We start from the raw sequence: 22,470 nt of genomic DNA on the forward strand, positions 1-22,470 counted from the left end.
CTCCACTTCTGCCATGCCTACACCTGACTTATCTCACCATTCTACCATTACCTCACCCCCCAAAGTAATCAGTCCAAAACATATCGGCCCCTCCACCTCGACCTTGCCTACACCCGACTTCTCCCACTTGACTACGTTGAACTCCCGGACCACGAACACCCAAACCAAACCCGATCCTCCCCTAACACCCCAGACTCCCAAGAATAAAATGGCAGCCCTTCCCCCCACAGAACTAGTGGTCAAGACCCCTAGACCAAAGAGGAAGAACACCTCCCCCCTGTCTCCCTATACACCTGACAGCAAAAAAATTATTCAATACACTCATCCAACCAAATCAATAATCAAAGTATACCTATACGGCACTACCCCAAAGGAAACAGAAATCAATTCCGACACGAACCTAGCACACTCCCCTCAACCTCCCGACTCCCCCACACACAGTCACGTAACTGCCCTTCCCTCACTTGCATACACAACACTCATACCACCACCACGCTCACAGTCACTCGACAATTTAGACCTCATCCCTGCACCTCAGAATTTCTATCTTTAAGTACTAAACAGACCAAACACTCCCCTCCCACCTCCCTTGTATTAATATCTTCCCTATAACCACACCCAACAATTTCCCCCCAAATTAAAACCTAGCCTCTCCTTAACCCTCACCCAACGATTCCCACCCAACCTAACCAAATCAACCTAACCTCTCCTCAGCCCACACCCAACGATTCCCACCTAACCTAACTAAGCTTAACCTAACCTCTTCTCAACCCCACACCCAATAATTCCCACCCAACCTAACCTTACCTGACTTGACCAATTCCCTCCTCCCCCCCCTCACTCCAAACCCCACGCCACCAACTCAAACTCAAGACCACTCTGACAAAAAAATAAAAAATAAATAAATAAATAACTAAACCACTCAACCTGCACTAACACTCCCCCTAACAATCCCCCCAAAATAAAAACCTAACGTACCCAGCCATTACTAGCAATTCCACACAAAATAAAAAAATAACCATTCTACCATTACCTAACCACACCCTTCTACCGTTAACTAACCACACCCTATCACTCCTCCTAAAATAAAAACCTAACATACCCAGCCGTTACTAGCAATCCCACACAAAATAAAAAAATAACCATTCTACCATTAACTAACCACACCCTATCACTCCTCCCAAAACAAATACCTAACTTACCCATCCCATACTAACTCGGATGACATGTACGTTTCCCTTAGCCAATAAGGTCGGGGAGAGTTCCACAGTGCCTGTACGCAAGCCCTCTCCCTCAAGAATGTTATCAACACTGTTTTATGGGCACCTCCCTTAGCCAATAAGGTCGGAGAGGTGTACCTAGAAACGGTACCAAATTGCAGACGACATTGAACGCCTCTCTTAGCCAACAAGGTCGGGGAGGGGTGCAATGTACCTGTACACAAACCCTCTCCCTCAAGAATGGGGCCAGAACTCACAATACCTGCAAGAAAGAGAGAATGCAATAATTAACCCAACTCTGCCAACCACTAACAAAACCTACAATCCTCCCAAAAGAAAAACTTAACCCACCCAACCTTACTCATAATCCCTCCTATAAATAAAAAAGAAATAAAAAAAAACAAAGCTAACTCACCATCCAATCAACTTCAATCAACACCTTCTAACTTCCCAAAAGAAAAACTTAACCTACCCAACCTTACTCACAACCCCTCTTAGAAATCAATACCTACAATCCTCCCAAAATAAAAACTTAATATACCCGACCTTTCTAACAAGCCCCTTTGACCCTCCTAATAAAAATAAATAAATAAATAAATAAAATAAATAAATAAATAAATAAAAACATATGACGCAATACAACTATTCATTAGCAACACAAAACATATCATTCCTAAGAAATCCTACCATACCATAAATTAACCCAAGAACCTCCAAAGCCCCCCTTTCCCCCTTTCGCCTCCCTTCTCCTCTCCTCTCCTCCCCCCTCCTCCCGACAACCGAACCATACCTGACCTTATAACATTATCCTAACCCTCCCTCTCTCCCCTTACATTTACATGCAAACACATACACACTCACACAACAACCCCCCTTAAGCAATTTTAATTCACCTTAAATTAACATACAACCGCCACCCCCATCAATCCCCAAACACAAACTCCCCCCCTCCCTCAACCAATCTCCAAACACAACATCCCCCCCCCGCCAGACAAAGCCACCTTACCAAAATCGACCTAACTCAAGACTGAAACCTAACAACCTATATCTCACTCTCATCTCCGTTCACAATTTGACATAGCTCAAATCTGCCTCCTGCCATTACTAAACAACTCTCCTACGATACACTCATCCTTCCTCACTACGAATACTTTGACATTTCAAACTCAAAGATTCTAAACTCTTCCTCCAACTCTCTCTATTTCTCTCTGACATAGCTAAAAGACCCACAACTCTCAGAACCTAATCAAACATACCCAACGTCTGTGACATCCAATTCTTAATAAAATTGACCTAATTCTAGACTGAAACCACTCAACCTATATCTCATTCTCGTCTCCGTTCATAATTTGACAAAAAAGCTCAAATCAGTCTGTCGCTATTACTAAAAACTCTCCTACGATACGCTCATCCTTCCTTACTATGAATACTTTGACATTTCAAGCTCAAAGATTAAAAAACCCTTCCTCCAACTCGCTCCGTTCCTCTTTGACATAGCTCAAAGACTTTATCTTCATCTCTCTCCAAACAACCCTACGACTAGCAAAATTTCTATATTTTCACCTTCTCTGTTTGATTTGATCGTGTGCTGCCTGTGCGTCCGTCCACCTGCGTTTCTCGGCTTGCGCCGCCGCCGTGGCGGGGCGGTTCTTCCTACGTTTTACCAACACTGCCTGCTAGGACGACAATCAGAACACCCGCGTTGGCCCTTTGCTTGCCCGGACCTGCTCCCGCCCTCCCTCTGCCTCGTCCTGATTGTTGTTGTTGCACCCTCACGGGCATTTTGCCTACCCCCTCACGCAAGCGGTGTTTAGCCACTGCACCTGTTCTCTCCTTCTAAAATTCACTTCCATCCTATCTTTATTCTTCCTCTGAACCTCCTTCCCCCCTGTCACTAGCATTTTCTAGTTCTCTAGTTCTAGCTGCACGCACACCGCACTCCAACACAACCGCATCGACCCCCATGGCCAACAACTACACGCTTTGGTCACTCACAAAAACCTTCACCACATTGGCCCTTTCTTCCCCACATTCTACGCTGCTCACGGCAAAGGCACTCCAGACATCGTCATCACCAACACCCCTGCCCTCCAATTCCAACACTACATCACTCCCGGCTCCCTATCAGGATCAGACCACATTCCCATCACTCTTCACCTCTCCAACAATCCCATCCTCCTCCCAACAACCACACCTCAATACCAGTATCAACACGCAGATTGGGATGCCTTCAAAACCACACTCTCTGAACAACAATACACGCTCAACCTCGAACTCCAACCCACTAGGATGATTGAGGAAACCTGGACACACCTTTTCAACACTATCACCACCATAGCAGATACCCACATTCCTAAACACCGGTTCAAGAGAAAATACTCCTTCACACCCTCCATAAGAACTCAACGCCTACTTCACTGCTACAGGACACGATTCGAACTAAACAAACTTAACCTAGCACCAGTTTACACAGACATCACCACACTAAGGACACACATCATCCACAGCCTCCTTCAAGACCATGCGGTTCACTGGGCAAAACTCGTAGAGGCTGCCCAGGAACACAGAACACATAACCCTCGAGAATTTTGGCAAAGGATCGCCAAGCTGAGAGGAACAGCAAAATCCCCCTTTGATCACCTGTTAGTAAATGGTAGGAAAATCAATGAGCCAGCCGACGTAGCACAAACACTAAAACAACACTGGGAACACATTTTCCACCCACACCCTCCCACACAACAAAGGTACATCTTAAACCACATAAACAACATCACCACACACATGCAAACACTTCACGACAGAACAACTCCTGACAACACAATAGATACCTCCACTCTCACACAGGACCACACCCTCACTGCTCCTTTCACCCCTACACAAGTCAAACAAGCACTAGACAAAATAAAAAAGAAAACTCCAGGTGACAGCAATATTGGTCAAGCAATCCTGAAGCACCTGCCCCCAGAAACTGTCACAGCCATTACTTACCTTTACAACACCCAACTGGCTACAGGATACTTCCCAAAACTCTTTAAGACAGCCACAGCCATCATGATACCTAAACCAAACAAAAACCCAACAGATCCACAAAACTACAGACCGATCAGCATACTAGAAGTCTTAGGCAAAACTTTTGAAAGACTATACAACACCCGCCTCAGATACCACCTTGAAGATGAACAACTACTGTCCTACAAGCAGTTCGGCTTCAGAGCACACCATTCAACCCAAGACGCACTCAATATAATGACAAACTACCTCCACATGAACAAAGGTGCATACAAGATAGCACTCATTACAAAAGACGTACAAAAAGCCTTCGACACAGTTTGGCACGATGGATTAAAGTACAAGATATGCACCAATTTTAACCTCCCTCAGAAATCACAACAACTACTATGTAACTTCCTAACAGACAGAAAAATGAGGATAAAATTCACACCTGCCTACTCTGACTACTTCACACTGCATGCAGGAGTCCCACAAGGATCAGTCCTGTCCCCAACACTATACATTCTTTACACAAACGACTTACCCGACCCCTTACACATCGACTCTCTGACAATACAGTACGCCGACGATGTAACCCAACTAGTCAGACACAGAACTCTTGATCACCTCACGAACAAAGCACACAGAGAACTCGAACAAGTTACACAATGGGAACTCCGATGGCGAATACAAACCAACCCGAACAAAGCACAAATCACCTACTTCGGCACCAAAAGACGACAACCACGTCACATTTACCTAAACCCCTACATTGCCTACCCTTCACCTATAACTGTCAAACGAACAAACACAATCCTAGGAGTCACATTCAACGACACCCTCACCATGACACTACACACCAATATGAAGGCTTTGATCGCAAACAAAACACTCGGGAATATATACAGATTCAGAACCGCATCAATCAAAACCAAAACACACCTATTCAAAGCCCTCATACGCCCACTATTGACTTACGCACCTAACACACTCCAGCTAGCACCACCATCAAACGTCAAGAAACTTCAAGTCATACAAAACAAAGCACTAAGATTCATCCATAACACACACTGGTCATCCTTCACCCGAAATAGTCATCTACATGAACTCAGCTCCCTCCCCCCACTTAACATCTACTGGAGACAACTAGGTGACAAACAAATAGAATCTCTCCTCACTACTTACCCTCAATGGCAGGATTATTTCGACAACATCATACTCCCACGCAGATTCAGAGACAGAAATCCCTCCATACTAAACAGACCAAACACTCCCCTCCCACCTCCCTTATATTAATAACTTCCCTATAACCACACCAAACAATTTCCCTCCAAAATAAACCTAACCTCTCCTTAACCCTCACCCAACTATTCCCACCCAACTAATCCAATTCAACCTAACCTAATAACCTAACCTCTCCTCAGCCCACACCCAACGACTCCCACCTAACCTACCCAATCAACCTAACCTAACTTAAGCTGAACCTAACCTCTTCTCAACCCCACACCCAATGATTCCCACCCAACCTAACCTAACCTTACCTGACTTGACCAATTCCCTCCTCCCCCCCCTCACTCCAAACCCCACACCACCATCTCAAACTCAAGACCACTCCGACAAAAAAAAAAATAACCCACTCAACCTGCACTAACACTCACCCAAAAAAAAAAAAAAAAAAGACCCTAATAATCCCCCAAAATAAACAACAACGTACCCAGCCATTACTAGCAATCCCACACAAAATAAAAAATAACTATTCTACCATTAAATAACCACACCCTATCACTCCTCCCAAAATAAAAACCTAACATACCCAACCGCCGTTACTAGCAATCCCACACAAAATAAAAAATTACCATTCTACCATTAACTAACCACACCCTATCACTCCTCCCAAAACAAATACCTAACTTACCCATCCCATACTAACTCAGATGATATGTACGTTTCCCTTAGCCATTAAGGTCGGTGAGAGTTCCACAGTGCCTGTACGCAAGCCCTCTCCCTCAAGAATGTAAAAACGGTACCAATTGCAGACGACATTGAACGCCTCTCTTAGCCAACAAGGTCGGGGAGGGGTGCAATGTACCTGTACACAAACCCTCTCCCTCAAGAATGGGGCCAGAACTCACAATACCTTCAAGAAAGAGAGAATGCAATAATTAACCCAACTCTGCCAACCACTAACAAAACCTACAATCCTCCCAAAAGAAAAACTTAACCCACCCAACCTTCCTCCTATAAAAAAAAAAAAAAAAAAAAAAAAAAAAAAAGCTAACTCACTATCCAATCACTAATCAACACCTTCAATCCTCCCAAAAGAAAAACTTAACCTACCCAACCTTACTCACAACCCCTCTTAAAATCAATACCCACAATCCTCCCAAAACAAAACTTAATATACCCGACCTTTCTAACAAGTCCCTTTGACCCTCCTTTAAAAAAAAAAAAAAAAAAAAACATATGACTCATTACAACTATTCATTAGTAACACAAAACATATCATTCCTAAGTAATCCTACCATACTATAAAAACCCAAGAACCTCCTAAGCCCCCCTCTCCTCCTTTCGCCTCTCCTCTCCTCCCCCCCTCCTCCCGACAACCGAACCTTACCTGACCTTATAACATTATCCTAACCCTCCCTCTCTCCCCTTACTACATTTGCATGCAAACACATACACACTCACGCAACAACCCCCCTTAAGCAATTTTAATTCACCTTAAATTAACATACAACCGCCACCCCATCAATCCCCAAACACAACTCCCCTAACTAATCTCCAAGCAACATCCCCCTCGTCAGACAAAGCCCCCCAGAACACTACAACTCTCAAAACCAAATCAAACATACCCAACTTCTATAATCAGCCACCTCAACAAAATCGACTTAACTCAAGACTGAAACCTAACAACCTATATCTCACTCTCATCTCCGTTCACAATTTGACATAGCTCAAATCTGCCTCCTGCCATTCAATTTTCAATTTCAATTTCAATTGTTTATTCCTTGATAGAGGAAGCGGGATCCTAGTGCTGTCACTAGGTACCCCTGTACAATGACACCAGAATCATCTGGCAAGTGTGAAAAGTATATACAGTATAAATATTATAAAGGGGCTTACTAAAGCCTAAGGAAGGAAGGATGTTCCTTTAACACATAATTAATATTATTTACAAAATATCTGGCCAGTATTGGGAGGATCATCGTGTCTCCGTCAGGGGGTCGTGGAGTGGTGGTCCAGCAGGCGTCACGGAAGCGTTGTGTGTGGGGACATCTTAGGAGGTAGTGAATAAGGGTGCGGCTGTCGGGTCTTCTGCATAACGCACAAGAGCGTTGCTCAGGGGATGTGGGGATACCAATCTCCCAAGCAAAGTCATACCCAATGATGATACGGGCAGCAATCACGTCCCCCTTCCGCGACCCTTTCCCGTAGACGTACGAGAAGTCAGGAAGTTTACGGAGGACATCGTACCATGTGGGCGGGGAGTCCAGGGGGATGGCTGCTTCCCGAGCTTCTCTCTGTTTGCGGCGGATTTGGGTCCTAATCTGTAAGAGTGTTCGAGGAACAACGTAGTCAGGTGTGGCCTTGTTGCAGCCAGTCTTGGCAAGGTCATCTGCTGCCTCATTCCCCAAGATACCGACATGACTAGGTATCCATAGGAATGTCACAGGACGGCCTGCATCCTGAAGTGTGGATGTTAACCCTCGTATTCGGAGGATGAGGTCCTTATTTTCCCCAGATCCAAATGCGATCCCGTCGAGAGCAGACCTGGAATCGCAGCAGACAAGCAAGGGGCAGAAACCATCTGCTTCTTCCTCAGCGAGAAGGGCAGCAAGGAGGGCTATTAGTTCAGCCTGAGTGGAGGATGCCCCGTCAGAAACTCTGAGAGACAGTTTGATAGGCTCAGGGGCATGAGGACGGGAGATGTAGACACCAGCCCCGGCCCTACCTGTAGCGGGGTCAACAGAACCATCAGTGTAGAGGACGACCCTACCTGGGGACCAGTGAGCGATCCTGGAGAGGTGGTATTTGCAGAGAATAACAGGGTTCACCTGGGATTTCGGGAGCGGTCCACCGAGGGCAATCACTTCAGGTTGAAAATCCAGCCAGGGAGAAGGAGACGAACCAACAGCAGGGGTGACAACAATATCAGGCAGGAGGTCGTGTTCCTGAAGGGCTCGGATGAGTGACCCTCGCCACTGTCTTCTAGATGGAGGTCGGTCTCGGAACAGCAGTAGTCAAGTTGGTTTGGACATAGTTGCCCCGAGGATCCCGTAGAATGGAAACGGCAGTTTTTAGGTAAAACTCCTGGACACGATCCTGTAAGGGGGAAAGACCAAGTTCGTTATATAGAGAAGTAGAGCGTGTCCACTGAGGAGCCCCAAGGATGATACGAGCAGCTTTCCTCTGGATAACTTCGAGACGGTTGACAGCAGTCCGACTAATGTTGACGAGGGCAGGGGCGGCGTAGTCGACACAGGAACGAACAAAAGACTTGTACATGGTGAGAAGTACAGGGATGCTGGCACCAAGGGAACCCCTGCACATGGTAGAGAGGGGAGCGAGACGCCGAAAACATATGTCTCGAAGATAGCGGACTTCAGGGATCTGACAACGTGTGCGAGTTACATACACACCCAGGTATTTTGTCTCATTAACCCAGTCCAAGGGCGTTCCTGATAAGAAAAGGGGTGGAGGTACAACACGACCGTGCCACATGGCTTTTGTTTTCGCAGTTGAAAGAAGGAAACCAAGTGAATCACACTCTCTGGAGACCAGATCAAGGGCTTCCTGCATGCTGAGGTAGTCAGGGGCTTGGAGGAGGACATCGTCGGCATATCCTGAGTGGACAACTTCTGTCGGCCACGGGAGTGATGCAATGGAGTGCATGAGAGTGTTAAACAAGGTGGGACTCAGGACTCCACCTTGAGGGGTGCCGAGGTTCATTTCTTGAACAGGAGACATAGAGCCTTCAACGCGAACCCGGGCCTGACGTCCAGTGAGGTAAGAGGCGATCCATTGTAGAAGTCTCCCTTTAACCCCTAACCGTGCAAGTTCAGCTAAAATGAGGGCAGGCTGAGCCGTATCAAAGGCTCCCTTGATATCAAGGAAGACGGAGACGCGGGCAGTCTGATTGCAATAAAAGGAAGCAATGGAGTGTGCTGTGCTGCGATGTTGAATGAAACCATTGAGGGAGTTGTGGAAGCCGCCTATGGTGTGAAGAAGGCGACGATGGAGTACCCTCTCCATCATCTTGCAAACACAGGAGGTAAGACTAATGGGTCGATATTTCCCAGGATCTCCCGGCTTAGGGATGGGGATAATAGTGGCATTTTTCCAGTTGGACGGGAGAACCCCATGTTCATAAGACATATTGTAGAGAGCAAGCAAGGGGCCGTTAGGAATATTAGTACAGGCGTTGAGGACGGAGTAGGTTATCTGATCATCCCCAGGAGAGGTGTCTTTTCTAGAGCGACGAGCACTGTCAAGCTCGAACTGTGTGATGGGATGATCAGTGGGGGCAGGGGAGGTAAGAGCAGCACGAACAACAGGCTCAGACGCATCGATGCGGGCCTGCACTGCCTCCTGCATTGGATCTGGAAGTGCCTCAGGGGAGGAAGCTCGTGCCCAGTCCTCCATTAAAGAGCAGGCAAGGGAGGCGGGGTCAGGGTGGGGAGGAGGCCTCCGTCGAGTACCCCGTATAGCATTAATCCGATTCCATACATAAGAGGGTGACGACTGGAACGATAGAGACCCCGTGAAGGATAGCCAGTCCGCCTCACGTATCCGACGGCGCTCCTGAGTTGCAAAGGAGCACCAATTTTTGAAGTCTTCCCAGTCCTCTGGAGACCGAGACCTCCGTATGGCAGAGTGGAGATCACGGGTTACCTGCCGGAGATGTCTCATGGCAGGGATACGATACCAGTAGTTGGTGGCACTTCTGGGGTGACGGGGAGGGCGTGGAGGGGTAGCGCGATTGACAGAGTCATACACGGCATCAACAAAATCAGCGCTGTAAGAGTCAAGGGACTGAGGGACAACATAGGAATCCGCCCAGGTAGAAAGGTATTGGGTAAAGGGAAGGAACAGCATCTTGTGTGAGACGAAGGCGAGGGGATCGATAAGGAGCTGATGTAGGGGCAGAGAAGGAGAGCCTGAGATGGGTAGTAACGGCAAGATGGTCACTATACAGAGCAGGCTCGGTGCAGACGGTAGGATGAAAGGAAGTATGACCGTTCAATAGTAAGCCAACATCAAGGAAACTATGGGGGAGGCGAGTAGGATCGTCAGGACAAAGAAAGCGAACATCATCATCCCCATTAAGAAACTGTGAGAGATGTGATCCATTAAGGGTACATGGAGTGGGATGATCCGGAGTAAGAGTGGGATGGCGGGCATTAAAGTCGCCAAGAACAATAGTGGGAACCCCATCATGGAGGTCGTGAAGAACCTGGGGGTCCAGAGAATCACTCTTGAAATGAACATTGACTACACGAAGGGTCCGGTCACCAAGAGTAAGGGAGACAGAAAGTAATTCAGACGGGGGTCCATGTGAGTCAGGTGAAGGGAGACGAACAGATGGAATGGTGTTACGCACAAGGGTGAGGAGGCCACGAGCCTGCCCACGGTACCGAGGCAGGGTGTAAACAGAATAGCCAGAGAGGCGGAGTGGAGTAACATCGTCTGTGATGGTTTCCTGAAGTAGAGCAACATCTACTTGATGGGAGAGCACAAACTGGGCGAGGTCTGTCCGGCGAGGTCTAAGTCCCTGGATGTTCCATTGTAAGAAGAGGAGGGAACGGCCTCCGGTGTGAGATGAGTCGGAGGGGCTAGATAGGGCTCCAGAGGAGGTACCAAATTCTGTTGAGAGAAATGGAGAGGGAGGAGTGGGAGAGCGAGGGATGGATCCTCCATCTCGGGAGATGGAAGGAGGCGGTCATCAGGGCTTGCAAAGCGCGCCCCTGTTGGGTCAGGGTGTCCAGAATGAGTTGTTGTTGCTTCTGCAATGTCGCAATTGTTTTCACAAACAAGTCGAGTTGGGCTGAGAGAAGGTTGATTTGCTTGGAGTGGCGATCCAGACGGAGAGTGATTGTTTCCATAGAACCAACTTGGTGTACCTGTGCATGAGCTGGAGGTGGCGGCGAGGATTGCCGAGGGCCCGACTGGGCATGTGGTGGTGGTAGCGACGGAGAGGGGCGGTGAGGGTTCAGTTGAGTAAGAGGTGGTGGTGCTGGTGAGAGACAGCGGGGGTCCGGGTGGGCAGGAGATGGTGGTGACTGTGTGGCAGGGCCGGCAACGACCTTGTTCCAAGAACGGTAGGGAGAGGGAGGGAGGGGAGAAAGGATGGGTGGTAGGGGTGATGGAGGGGGTGGTAGAGGAGAGGAGATCAAGGGGAAATCCTTGGTGGATGGAAGAGGCGGTGGTGGATAGGATTGAGGTTTGGTTGACAGGGGCTTCGTCAGAGACGAGGGCGGTGGTACAAGGTAAGTTTTCCCCGGGCGAGTGCCAGGACGCTGTGGGCAATTGGCATTCCAGGCGTGGTGACTGCCATGGCAATTGACGCACCGTGGAATAACTGGGATTTTGTTCTGAATTTTCGATTTGCATTCCACTGTGTCGTGAGGACCTGCACAGAAACCGCAAGCGACCATCCTCGTGCACTCCCAGGTGCGGTGTTTCCACGATTGGCAACGACCACAGATTTTCGGGGTTCCGATAAATCGGTCGAGAGGACAGTTGTGAATTGGTCCTACATTCACCTTCGGGGGGAGGGGGCCCACCCACCAGCCGATGAGTTCGTTGGATGGATGTTTGGAGACCGGGTTGATGCGGCGCTCCATGTCCAGTAGTTGTGGGAGAAGAGGGCAAAGATCGTCGATAGGGATCTCCCAGGGTACGTGGCGAACCATTACCTTGGTACGACGAGTTTCTGGGGTGATGATGGTGAACTTCAGCATCACCTCCCCCTGGGGAGCAGGAAAGCCCACCTGAGTGAGCAGGCGTACCGTCTCGTCCATTTGTGTGGTGACTATCACGGCTGTGGGACCTCAGCGGAGGCGAAGTGTTGAGTCCTGAAGTGGAGAGCAGTGACGGAAGAACCAGGTCGTCCGTGTGCTCAGAGGCAAGTCCCGAGGGAAGGCGAGACGACGAAGGCGCGACGGGGCAGGGAGACAAAGGGAATCCCCTATGTCCATCGTCGGCGGAGGGTCGGTCATTGAGCCACATGTAGGCTCACTTGGGGACCCTGATGACAGGAGTCCACCCTCTACAGCCCCAGAAGGGGTGCAAAGGGGAGCCGTGGCCCCTGCTGGAGACCCTGACTTCTGAGGTTTCTGCTTCTTCTTTGACGTGTCTTCAAGAAGAAAGTCGTCAGCATCACTGTCACCTACTGCCGCCGTTTCCAACGAACGGGAGCGTTTAACGGCGGGCATAGGACACGTTGGCAACACTGCAGTCAGGTGGAGTGGTAATGACGTCACACTATCACACTGCGCATGCGCAAACTTGAAAACTTTGCTCAGAGGGATCGGGTGGTAGGACCAGATGTTTTATCCCCAAAAAATGACAAAGTCCAAAAGTAACAAAAAAATATATGCCACTGTGCTGATAACTGGGTCTTACTGTAGTTGTCTACACAGGCTGGGATTGGTAGACTCTCTGAATTCGTCAGAAATACGAATGTGTTAGGACCTGGCAAGGATAACGTTGGATATAACATTAGGATAAGTTCAGGCTCATTTCACAACATGAGTACAGTTAATATTTTGAAGTTCTCTATTGTGTCATGAGGACATAACACTCCTTTTTTTCTGTCTCAATCAAAGTTTTTAATCTCAAAAAAATGTCTCGATATTATACTGGAAAAAATTTAGATTAACACGTTTTCCTAACAGACTATTAAAAACTTCTTTCAGTATTACGAGTTACTAGGCATCAATTGGAGAGTTTGAAAATCTTTTCATTCACACAAAATTGTCAAAATACAAATCATGTAAAAGTAGCGTAGAAAAAATTCTTCGCTGACGCTTAAGCATAAATCAAGTACTATTTATTAACAGAGACCTTGTTAAGCGGTGCAAATACGCCGCTGCACCTTACTTTATATTTCGTTTAGAATCCCTTATGATATGTATAAGGGGGATAGCGCGAACGCAGTCCCCCGCTAACAAAAATTGCACACCCGAGTTAACCACATTTGGGTTAATCGCAAGGGTCAGCATCACCGGAGTGCAATGGTGAGCCTCGCCCTGGGAAAACCGCCTTCGTGATCACGGTATCTCCTGTGCCAGGTAAGTATGCACGAACATGATCATCCTGAACCCTAACCTTACTTGACTGACCATCAATGCGCTGAACCTTCTTTTTTATGTTATTTACCTCATTTTACAAACAAATAAAATGATTACTCTTTCTATAATTCGTAGTATGCTAAAATAAAAATTTCCAAATTAAAAATAAGAGCATGTGATAGAAATAAACAAGTTTGGCTTTATAAACTTTATTCATTTACAAACATACTGGGCTAGAAAATGTTAACTATTGATATTTATTTTCGCGTTTTTCTTGTGTCTAAATCAAGATGATTTCAAATTAGATCCAAAATAAAGTAATTAATAGTATCTCAACCACCATCTTTAGATTGATTTGCCAGGATAAGTTTGTTAAAGTATAGAGGTAAGCCAAGTTTTCTTCTATCTCAAATTGACCTTAAGTTTCTCCCTCTCACGATTAAGTCGTTTGGGGTACTACTTATAATATCAATTATGAGGAACTTGCTATCTAGTGAGGGCTATCCCTCCTAATATAAAACTGAACATTGTGGAACTACTTTCTTTGGCATAGTAACAAGATCAATATAGCCCAGTATCATTTTATTGGGAAATTGAATAATAACCAAACTAGAAATTGATACAATTCCAAATTTTCTTCAATTATATGCAAGAAATGTCTATACTTATGTAATCATTTTACAAATACTTCAGGAACTACTTTTCTGGGCGGAGCTTCATTCTTTCATGAAGGTTGGCATACAAGGTTCATAAAGTAATCGTTTCACGCATTTAGGCACTTTCATTTTTAGTGCAATTTATATTTTTCGGATATTAGTTTTCCAGTTACTATGTAAAAATAAAATAAAATAAAATAAAAACAGCGGGTTTGTCGGTGGTACCATAGTAAAAAAAACAGTGGCAACGGGCGTATCTCTACGTGGGGAAAGTACAGTAAATGTGTTCTTCAGTCTGACCCTCAAACATGCCAGTTTCTTCCTTCACTAACACTGGTCAATAAGAGCTCCTAAACAAAGGAAGAAGGCATTAATGATAGTGATTAAGGAAAACTGAAAATTGTAAATGGTATCATAGCCATGAAGTGTAAAGAATAGTAAATTAATTGGTTACATAATTACGACTTTTGTTATTACAGATTTTAAATGTTGATGTATAAGGAATTCGAATGTTTATCTGCAAACAAAACTCGAAATAGATCCTTGTTGCACCAATTTACAGGTGAAGCAAAGTAAGAATATTACCTAATGTGCATTAATTTAATTGCAACAGCTTTGGAATCGCTTTCTCGGCCTTTTGGCTAAGATCAAAGTGTAGTATATATTCTTATTTCTCTCTTTTGCTACTTCCATACTTAGTACTAGTTGCGGGACCTGCTTCTCGGCCTTTTGGCTAAGATCAAAGTGTAGTATATATTCTTATTTCTCTCTTTTGCTACTTCCATACTTAGTACTAGTTGCGGGACCTGCTTCTCGGCCTTTTGGCTAAGATCAAAGTGTAGTATCTGTTCTTATCAGCTTAATGGAGAGTACATAATCAGGTTCTTTTTGCATGGAAGGAAGAACACAGATTTGGACTTTCTGGGGGTGAAAGTAACAGAGTTTACTCCTTTGTTGTTTTAGGCGGCGAGCAGGGAACCCGGTATTTCTCCATTGCTGTGGTTATTACTAATACCATGCAGTGAGAGGAAACATACCGGGGGTGCCCTGCAAAGCCCCAAAACCTGGTCCCACGGGACCCCACGTGGGTGCTTCTCACACGTGGCTATTCCCTCCTCTCTGTACTTCCTTACTTCGTACTGGCTGAGGGACCTGCACTCATAGAAGTGTATTCGTCCCAAAGTCCCTCCCCGGTAAACCATCACCTTGCGATCGAGTGGGTTTGTGATGGCGAAAGGGAGGTCGGTACACAACTCTCGGCCGATCCTCCAGGAATACCGTGATAGTGCAGGTATACCCTGGTAAGGGGGTTGTCATGTGTGTGTGGGTGTTCGTGTGGGTAAGGCAAGATGGACGACGAAGGGCCAAGAGGAAGAAACGAAGGAGAAGATGTGGGAGGGAGAGCCGGAACACCTGCGACAGGCGAGCCAGTACAAATCGGTGGGAGCGGCGGAGACTCTGACTCAACGGACGGCGGGGGAATGGATGCTCTCCCCCGCCCGAGCGGGGATCGGCAGCCGGAAAGAAGAAACCGAATGCTGACCATATGGTTCCCTGCACCACCATCCTTCAAATGCACAGAGAGGACGCAGGGATGCCCATGGGAATGTGCATCATCGGGGTGGTCTGGCTGCAAGCAATCACTAGTCCGACATCTAAAGGAAGCCCACAACAAGAAAATCAACGAATATATGAACATGTGTGCAGGGTGCTATCTGGTACTGACTATCCGGCCAAGCAATCACACGTGCATCCTCAACAGGCAGATGAGGGAGGAGCAAAGGGATCCCCATTTTCGTTTCCAGTGCGACGTGCAATACTGCCACTACTCTGCCCCAACAAAGAGAGGAGTGAACAACCACAAGGCAGCAACACATGTACGGCAGCGGAGGAGGAGAGACAACCAACGTCAGGCAGAGCAACGACAGGGGAACCAACAGCCTGAAGGCAATCCAGCAAGCGCCCAGCCCACACAGGAAGTTGGGGAAAATAGGGATAACGAGCAGAGGGAGCAGCCACAGAATGACGAGCAACAGCAGCAAAGTGAAACACAAGGGCAACGAGAAAGGCACAGATGGACCCCCCCACCCAGGGATGGAGAAGTGGAAGGACCAGAGACACCACGCCCCGTCTCAGGGAGAAGTACACCAGTGTCACCGCTGAGCCCAGACGATCAAGAAACGCGACTGAGGTCTATAACGCCGAGCCAGCTGCTCCAAAATGAACCCTCACCAGGAGAGGAATCACAGCACGCAGGGGACCTGACACCCCTCTTGCACATTCCAAGAATGCCACTGTCACCTCTAAGCCCTGATGAACAACATGGGGGAGACAGTACCCAAACAGGGGAACAGATAATGCAAAGTCAAGAAACAAATGAAGGAAGCCAAAGTAATCTCAGTGAATCCCTTACACCACTATCGCAAAGTGAAGCAACCCAAACACTAAGTGGTGAAGGCAACATACAGGAGCATATTGGCATAACTCCTGAACCAAATGAAGAGCGAGATGAAGCTGAGGGGACATGGATACTGGACCCGTTTCTGGGCACACTGTATGAGATCCAGCGGAACCCGGACTGGGCAAGATTTGAAGAAGTACTGATTGAGCTCGAGGTAGCAATCCAAGCGGCAAACAGGATAAACATCTCTCAAGGACAGAACACGACCAGGAAAATCACCGATGTCAATGATTGCAAACAGATCCAGAGGCTGTACAAATACAACCGTCGCCGAGCAATACGGCTAATTGTCGAAGGGAACGGCGCAAGATGTGAAATAAGCAAGGAGAGAATAGAGGAACACTTCCAACACATGATGGTTGAAAAGGATTGTGACCTAAATACCGTGGAGCACATTCCCGAACCGCCACACGACAGACCAGAGATGGAAATGCAGCCCTTCACAGAGAAGGAAGTATTTACAAAACTAGCAGCAGCAGAGAATTCGTCACCAGGTGAAGACAGAATATCATATGAGAACTGGAGAAAGGCTGACCCAAGCTGCCGAGTTATGGCAGCCATATTCAACGTGTGTCTCAGAGCCAAGAGAATACCAGTCTCCTGGAAACGATACAGAACAATACTTGTCCCCAAAAAAGGTGGTAACCCAGAAGTCGTTTCAAATTGGAGGCCTATAACACTGAGCCGCACAATATACAAGGTGTACACGGGATGCCTCACAGCACGACTCAGAAGGTGGCTCGTTGACAACGAGGTACTGTGCGCCGCACAGAAAGGATTCATGCCAAGTGATGGGGTGATAGAACACAACTACATACTTCAACATCACATGGACGATGCACGACGGAACAATGGCGATACCTGCATAGCAGCACTCGACTTGACCAATGCATTTGGCTCAGTGTCACTGGACCTCATTAAAAGAGCGCTCAACCGTATAGGGGTGGGACGGGATTTTGAAACAGTAGCAGGAGACATCATCAGTGGCAAGACGACAAGAATCCTAACAAAGGAAGGAGAAACAGAAGAGATACCAGTGCAATGCGGTGTGCAACAGGGGTGCCCAATAAGTGGTCTCCTGTTCAATATAGCGGTCGAACCACTGTTGCGGAAAATCGCGGCCGAAGGAATGATACTGGACCAACAGCACAAGCACCCATGCTTAGCATATGCAGACGATATAACCATCATTACAAAACAGCAAGATAATCTACAGCAACTCCTCTACATAGCAACAGAACAATGCAGTATGATGGGACTGGACCTAAATCCTAGCAAAAGCTCATCATTGCACCTGTCTGGACGAAGACCTCGAGGAATGCGCCAGACACAGTTCTACGTGGGAGAAACGCCCATCCAATGGAAGAGCGATGGCGAAGCAACGCTCTTCTTGGGACGACCAGTTGGGTTCCATCTTCTGCCAAACATCCAAACAGTAGAAGAACTAATGCAACTCGGGACCAAAATACTGACAAGCAAGCTAGCACCGTGGCAGAGAATAGATGCAGTCAAGACATTCATGTTCCCGGCAGGAGTGCATGCAATGAGGACGTGGCAACTGAGGAAAACAGACTGGGCACGCCTGGACAACGAAATGAAGACAATGCTTAAACACACGCTACATCTACCGTCAAGAGCGTCGAATGAGTACTTGTACGGAAGCAGTAAAGCTGGAGCGTGTGGTGTCCCACTCGCGGCAGAAGACTCTGACATTTTCCTGGTGGATACCGCATATAAATTACTCACGTCACCGGATCCTGACGTCAGGGAAATAGCCAGAGAAGAATGCCGGCGAGTGGCAACTATGAGAGCACGACAGGAGCCAAGCATGACCGACGCATGCATGTACTTAACACAGGGAGAGATGCAAACGCGAGGAGGAGACCACCAAACCATCTGGTCTAGAGCCAGGTGTGCCTCAGGCCGAATGGGGGTTTCCTGGATAGCAGAGGGAGGAGACAACATCAAGATAAAATGCACGGACTCCATCATTGAAGAAAAAGATAGAAGGAAGGTAGCCAAAACCATCCGGAGCCAGCGACGACAGATGAGAGATGAAGTTCTGCAGAATAAGCCTGACCAAGGGAAAGTGATGAAGCTCGTAGCACAAGAGAGAGCATCATCAGCTTTTGTTCGAAATGGAGCGTATACAACCTTCGCAGACTGGCGTTTCATACACCGAGCAAGACTGAACCTACTCCCCGTCAATGGAGCGAAGCGAGGCCAGAATAGGGATCGGAGATGTCGTCGATGCAATAGAGAAGAAACGCTCCCACATGTAGTAAACCACTGCATGATACACTCTCGAGCCATGCAAAAGCGACATAATGCCCTGGTGGATAGAGTACGAAAAGCCGCAGAAGGTCGACATTGGAAGGTCATGTCGGCAAATGAACGAGTACCAGGAGCAGCAGACAATGGACGTCCAGACCTGGTGATTGAAAAGAACCGAGAAGTGATCCTGATCGACGTCACCTGCCCATTCGAGAATGGACAAGAGGCATTTAAAGAAGCAAGACTGAGGAAAGAAGAAAAGTATGCAGAACTGGCAGCAGAGATGAGAAGACAATACCAGCAGGTGAAGGTGGCTGCATTCATAGTGGGACCCCTGGGAGCATACGACCCGGAGAACGAGAAGCTGATGAAGAGACTGGCATCAAAGGGATACCTGCGCCTCTTCAGGAAACTGTGTGTAAGTGATGCCATTCGCTGGTCGAGAATGATTTATATAGAACATACCTCAGGGGCTAGACAGTATGTAGGGTGAAATAAACCCAAAGTCAAGATAGAAGAAAGAATAGGTTCTAGTTAGTGGAATAGGAACATTATGTATAAAATGTAATAGATAGTCAGCCAATTGTCACAAATTACTGGAATACCCAAACTATTGTAAATAAAAAACAATGTATCATTCTTTTAAATAAAATCTGTTCTTATCAGCTTAATATCTGATACGATCCCCATGTGGGATCTTCGATATTAAACTGATTTTTGGATCATGGCGAAGTGCTAGGGGCTTGCTCCACCTTTGCCGCGGATCGGCCCGGTATTGCAGTATCTCCGGGATCGGTCCACTCCCCATGGGGGGAAATTAAAGCAAATATATTACATTTTATTTAAAGATGGCCATGGGCATATAATGTCTTATAATCGCTGTATATATGTCACGGTCAGACACAGGTGCGACTTCTTTCTGGGTTGCAAAAAAGCAGGATGTAATTGTCCGTTTATTCGGTCCTTGGTAGGTTACAATATGCGGAGTTACACATGCATGAGTATGATGTGACAAACATGGATAAGAGGTGTGTTAGGACCTGGCAAGGATAACGTTGGATATAACATTAGGATAAGTTCAGGCTCATTTCACAACATGAGTACAGTTAATATTTTGAAGTTCTCTATTGTGTCATGAGGACATAACACTCCTTTTTTCTGTCTCAATCAAAGTTTTTAATCTCAAAAAAATGTCTCGATATTATACTGAAAAAAATTTAGATTAACACGTTTTCCTAACAGACTATTAAAAACTTCTTTCAGTATTATGAGTTACTAGGCATCAATTGGAGAGTTTGAAAATCTTTTCATTCACACAAAATTGTCAAAATACAAATCATGTAAAAGTAGCGTAGAAAAAAATTCTTCGCTGACGCTTAAGCATAAATCAAGTACTATTTATTAACAGAGACCTTGTTAAGCGGTGCAAATACGCCGCTGCACCTTACTTTATATTTCGTTTAGAGTCCCTTATGATATGTATAAGGGGGATAGCGCGAACGCAGTCCCCCGCTAACAAAAATTGCACACCCGAGTTAACCACATTTGGGTTAATCGCAAGGGTCAGCATCACCGGAGTGCAATGGTGAGCCTCGCCCTGGGAAAACCGCCTTCGTGATCACGGTATCTCCTGTGCCAGGTAAGTATGCACGAACATCATCATCCTGAACCCTAACCTTACTTGACTGACCATCAATGCGCTGAACCTTCTTTTTTATGTTATTTACCTCATTTTACAAAAAAAAAAATCATTACTCTTTCTATAATTCGTAGTATGCTAAAATAAAAATTTCCAAATTAAAAATAAGAGCATGTGATAGAAATAAACAAGTTTGGCTTTATAAACTTTATTCATTTACAAACATACTGGGCTAGAAAATGTTAACTATTGATATTTATTTTCGCGTTTTTCTTGTGTCTAAATCAAGATGATTTCAAATTAGATCCAAAATAAAGTAATTAATAGTATCTCAACCACCATCTTTAGATTGATTTGCCAGGATAAGTTTGTTAAATTATAGAGGTAAGCCAAGTTTTCTTCTATCTCAAATTGACCTTAAGTTTCTCCCTCTCACGATTAAGTCGTTTGGGGGTATTACTTATAATATCAATTATGAGGAACTTGCTATCTAGTGAGGGCTATCCCTCCTAATATAAAACTGAACATTGTGGAACTACTTTCTTTGGCATAGTAACAAGATCAATATAGCCCAGTATCATTTTATTGGGAAATTGAATAATAACCAAACTAGAAATTGATACAATTCCAAATTTTCTTCAATTATATGCAGAAATATATACTTATGTAATCATTTTACAAATACTTCAGGAACTACTTTTCTGGGCGGAGCTTCATTCTTTCATGAAGGTTGGCATACAAGGTTCATAAAGTAATCGTCTCACGCATTTAGGCACTTTCATTTCTAGTGCAATTTATATTTTTCGGAAATTAGTTTTCCAGTTACTATGTAAAAATAAAATAAAATAAAATGAAAACAGCGGGTTTGTTGGTGGTACCATAGTAAAAAAAACAGTGGCAACGGGCGTAACTCTACGTGGGGAAAGTACAGTAAATGTGTTCTTCAGTCTGCCCCTCAAACATGCCAGTTTCTTCCTTCACTAACACTGGTCAATAAGAGCTCCTAAACAAAGGAAGAAGGCATTAATGATAGTGATTAAGGAAAACTGAAAATTGTAAATGGTAACATAGCCATGAAGTGTAAACAATAGTAAATTAATTGGTTACATAATTACGACTTTTGTTATTATAGATTTTAAATGTTGATGTATAAGGAATTCGAATGTTTATCTGCAAACAAAACTCGAGATAGATCCTTGTTGCACCAATTTACAGGTGAAGCGAAGTAAGAATATTACCTAATGTGCATTAATTTAATTGCAACAGCTTTGGAATCGCTTTCTCGGCCTTTTGGCTAAGATCAAAGTGTAGTATATATATTCTTATTTCTCTCTTTTGCTACTTCCATACTTAGTACTAGTTGCGGGACCTGCTTCTCGGCCTTTTGGCTAAGATCAAAGTGTAGTATATATATTCTTATTTCTCTCTTTTGCTACTTCCATACTTAGTACTAGTTGCGGGACCTGCTTCTCGGCCTTTTGGCTAAGATCAAAGTGTAGTATCTTTTCTTATCAGCTTAATGGAGAGTACATAATCAGGTTCTTTTTGCATGGAAGGAAGAACACAGATTTGGACTTTCTGGGGGTGAAAGTAACAGAGTTTACTCCTTTGTTGTTTTAGGCGGCGAACAGGGAACCCGGTATTTCTCCATTGCTGTGGTTATTACTAATACCATGCAGTGAGAGGAAACATACCGGGGGTGCCCTGCAAAGCCCCAAAACCTGGTCCCACGGGACCCCACGTGGGTGCTTCTCGCACATGGCTATTCCCTCCTCTCTGTACTTCCTTACTTCGTACTGGCTGAGGGACCTGCACTCATAGAAGTGTATTCGTCCCAAAGTCCCTCCCCGGTAAACCATCACCTTGCGATCGAGTGGGTTTGTGATGGCGAAAGGGAGGTCGGTACACAACTCTCGGCCGATCCTCCAGGAATACC

The 22,470-nt window shown here is 45.9% G+C and overlaps 4 non-coding genes and 1 pseudogene across 4 annotated transcripts; 3 read left to right on the forward strand and 2 right to left on the reverse strand.

Annotated features, from left to right (window-relative positions):
* Positions 1-13,349: 13,349 nt before the first annotated feature.
* Positions 13,350-13,512, reverse strand: LOC121879492. Its single transcript, XR_006091353.1, has one exon. It is a non-coding gene; the product is annotated as a U1 spliceosomal RNA (small nuclear RNA).
* Positions 13,513-14,965: 1,453 nt separating this feature from the next.
* On the forward strand, positions 14,966-15,167 carry LOC121879495. The gene has a single exon (XR_006091355.1). It is a non-coding gene; the product is annotated as a U2 spliceosomal RNA (small nuclear RNA).
* A 4,361-nt stretch (positions 15,168-19,528) lies between these two features.
* LOC121879494 lies at positions 19,529-19,701 on the forward strand (annotated as a pseudogene).
* Positions 19,702-20,379: 678 nt separating this feature from the next.
* On the reverse strand, positions 20,380-20,542 carry LOC121879493. Its single transcript, XR_006091354.1, has one exon. It is a non-coding gene; the product is annotated as a U1 spliceosomal RNA (small nuclear RNA).
* A 1,454-nt stretch (positions 20,543-21,996) lies between these two features.
* On the forward strand, positions 21,997-22,198 carry LOC121879496. Its single transcript, XR_006091356.1, has one exon. It is a non-coding gene; the product is annotated as a U2 spliceosomal RNA (small nuclear RNA).
* Positions 22,199-22,470: the final 272 nt, after the last annotated feature.

This window comes from Homarus americanus, unplaced genomic scaffold (assembly GCF_018991925.1).
Source record: "Homarus americanus isolate GMGI-L3 unplaced genomic scaffold, GMGI_Hamer_2.0 scaffold32844, whole genome shotgun sequence".
NCBI classification, from domain to species: domain Eukaryota; kingdom Metazoa; phylum Arthropoda; class Malacostraca; order Decapoda; family Nephropidae; genus Homarus; species Homarus americanus.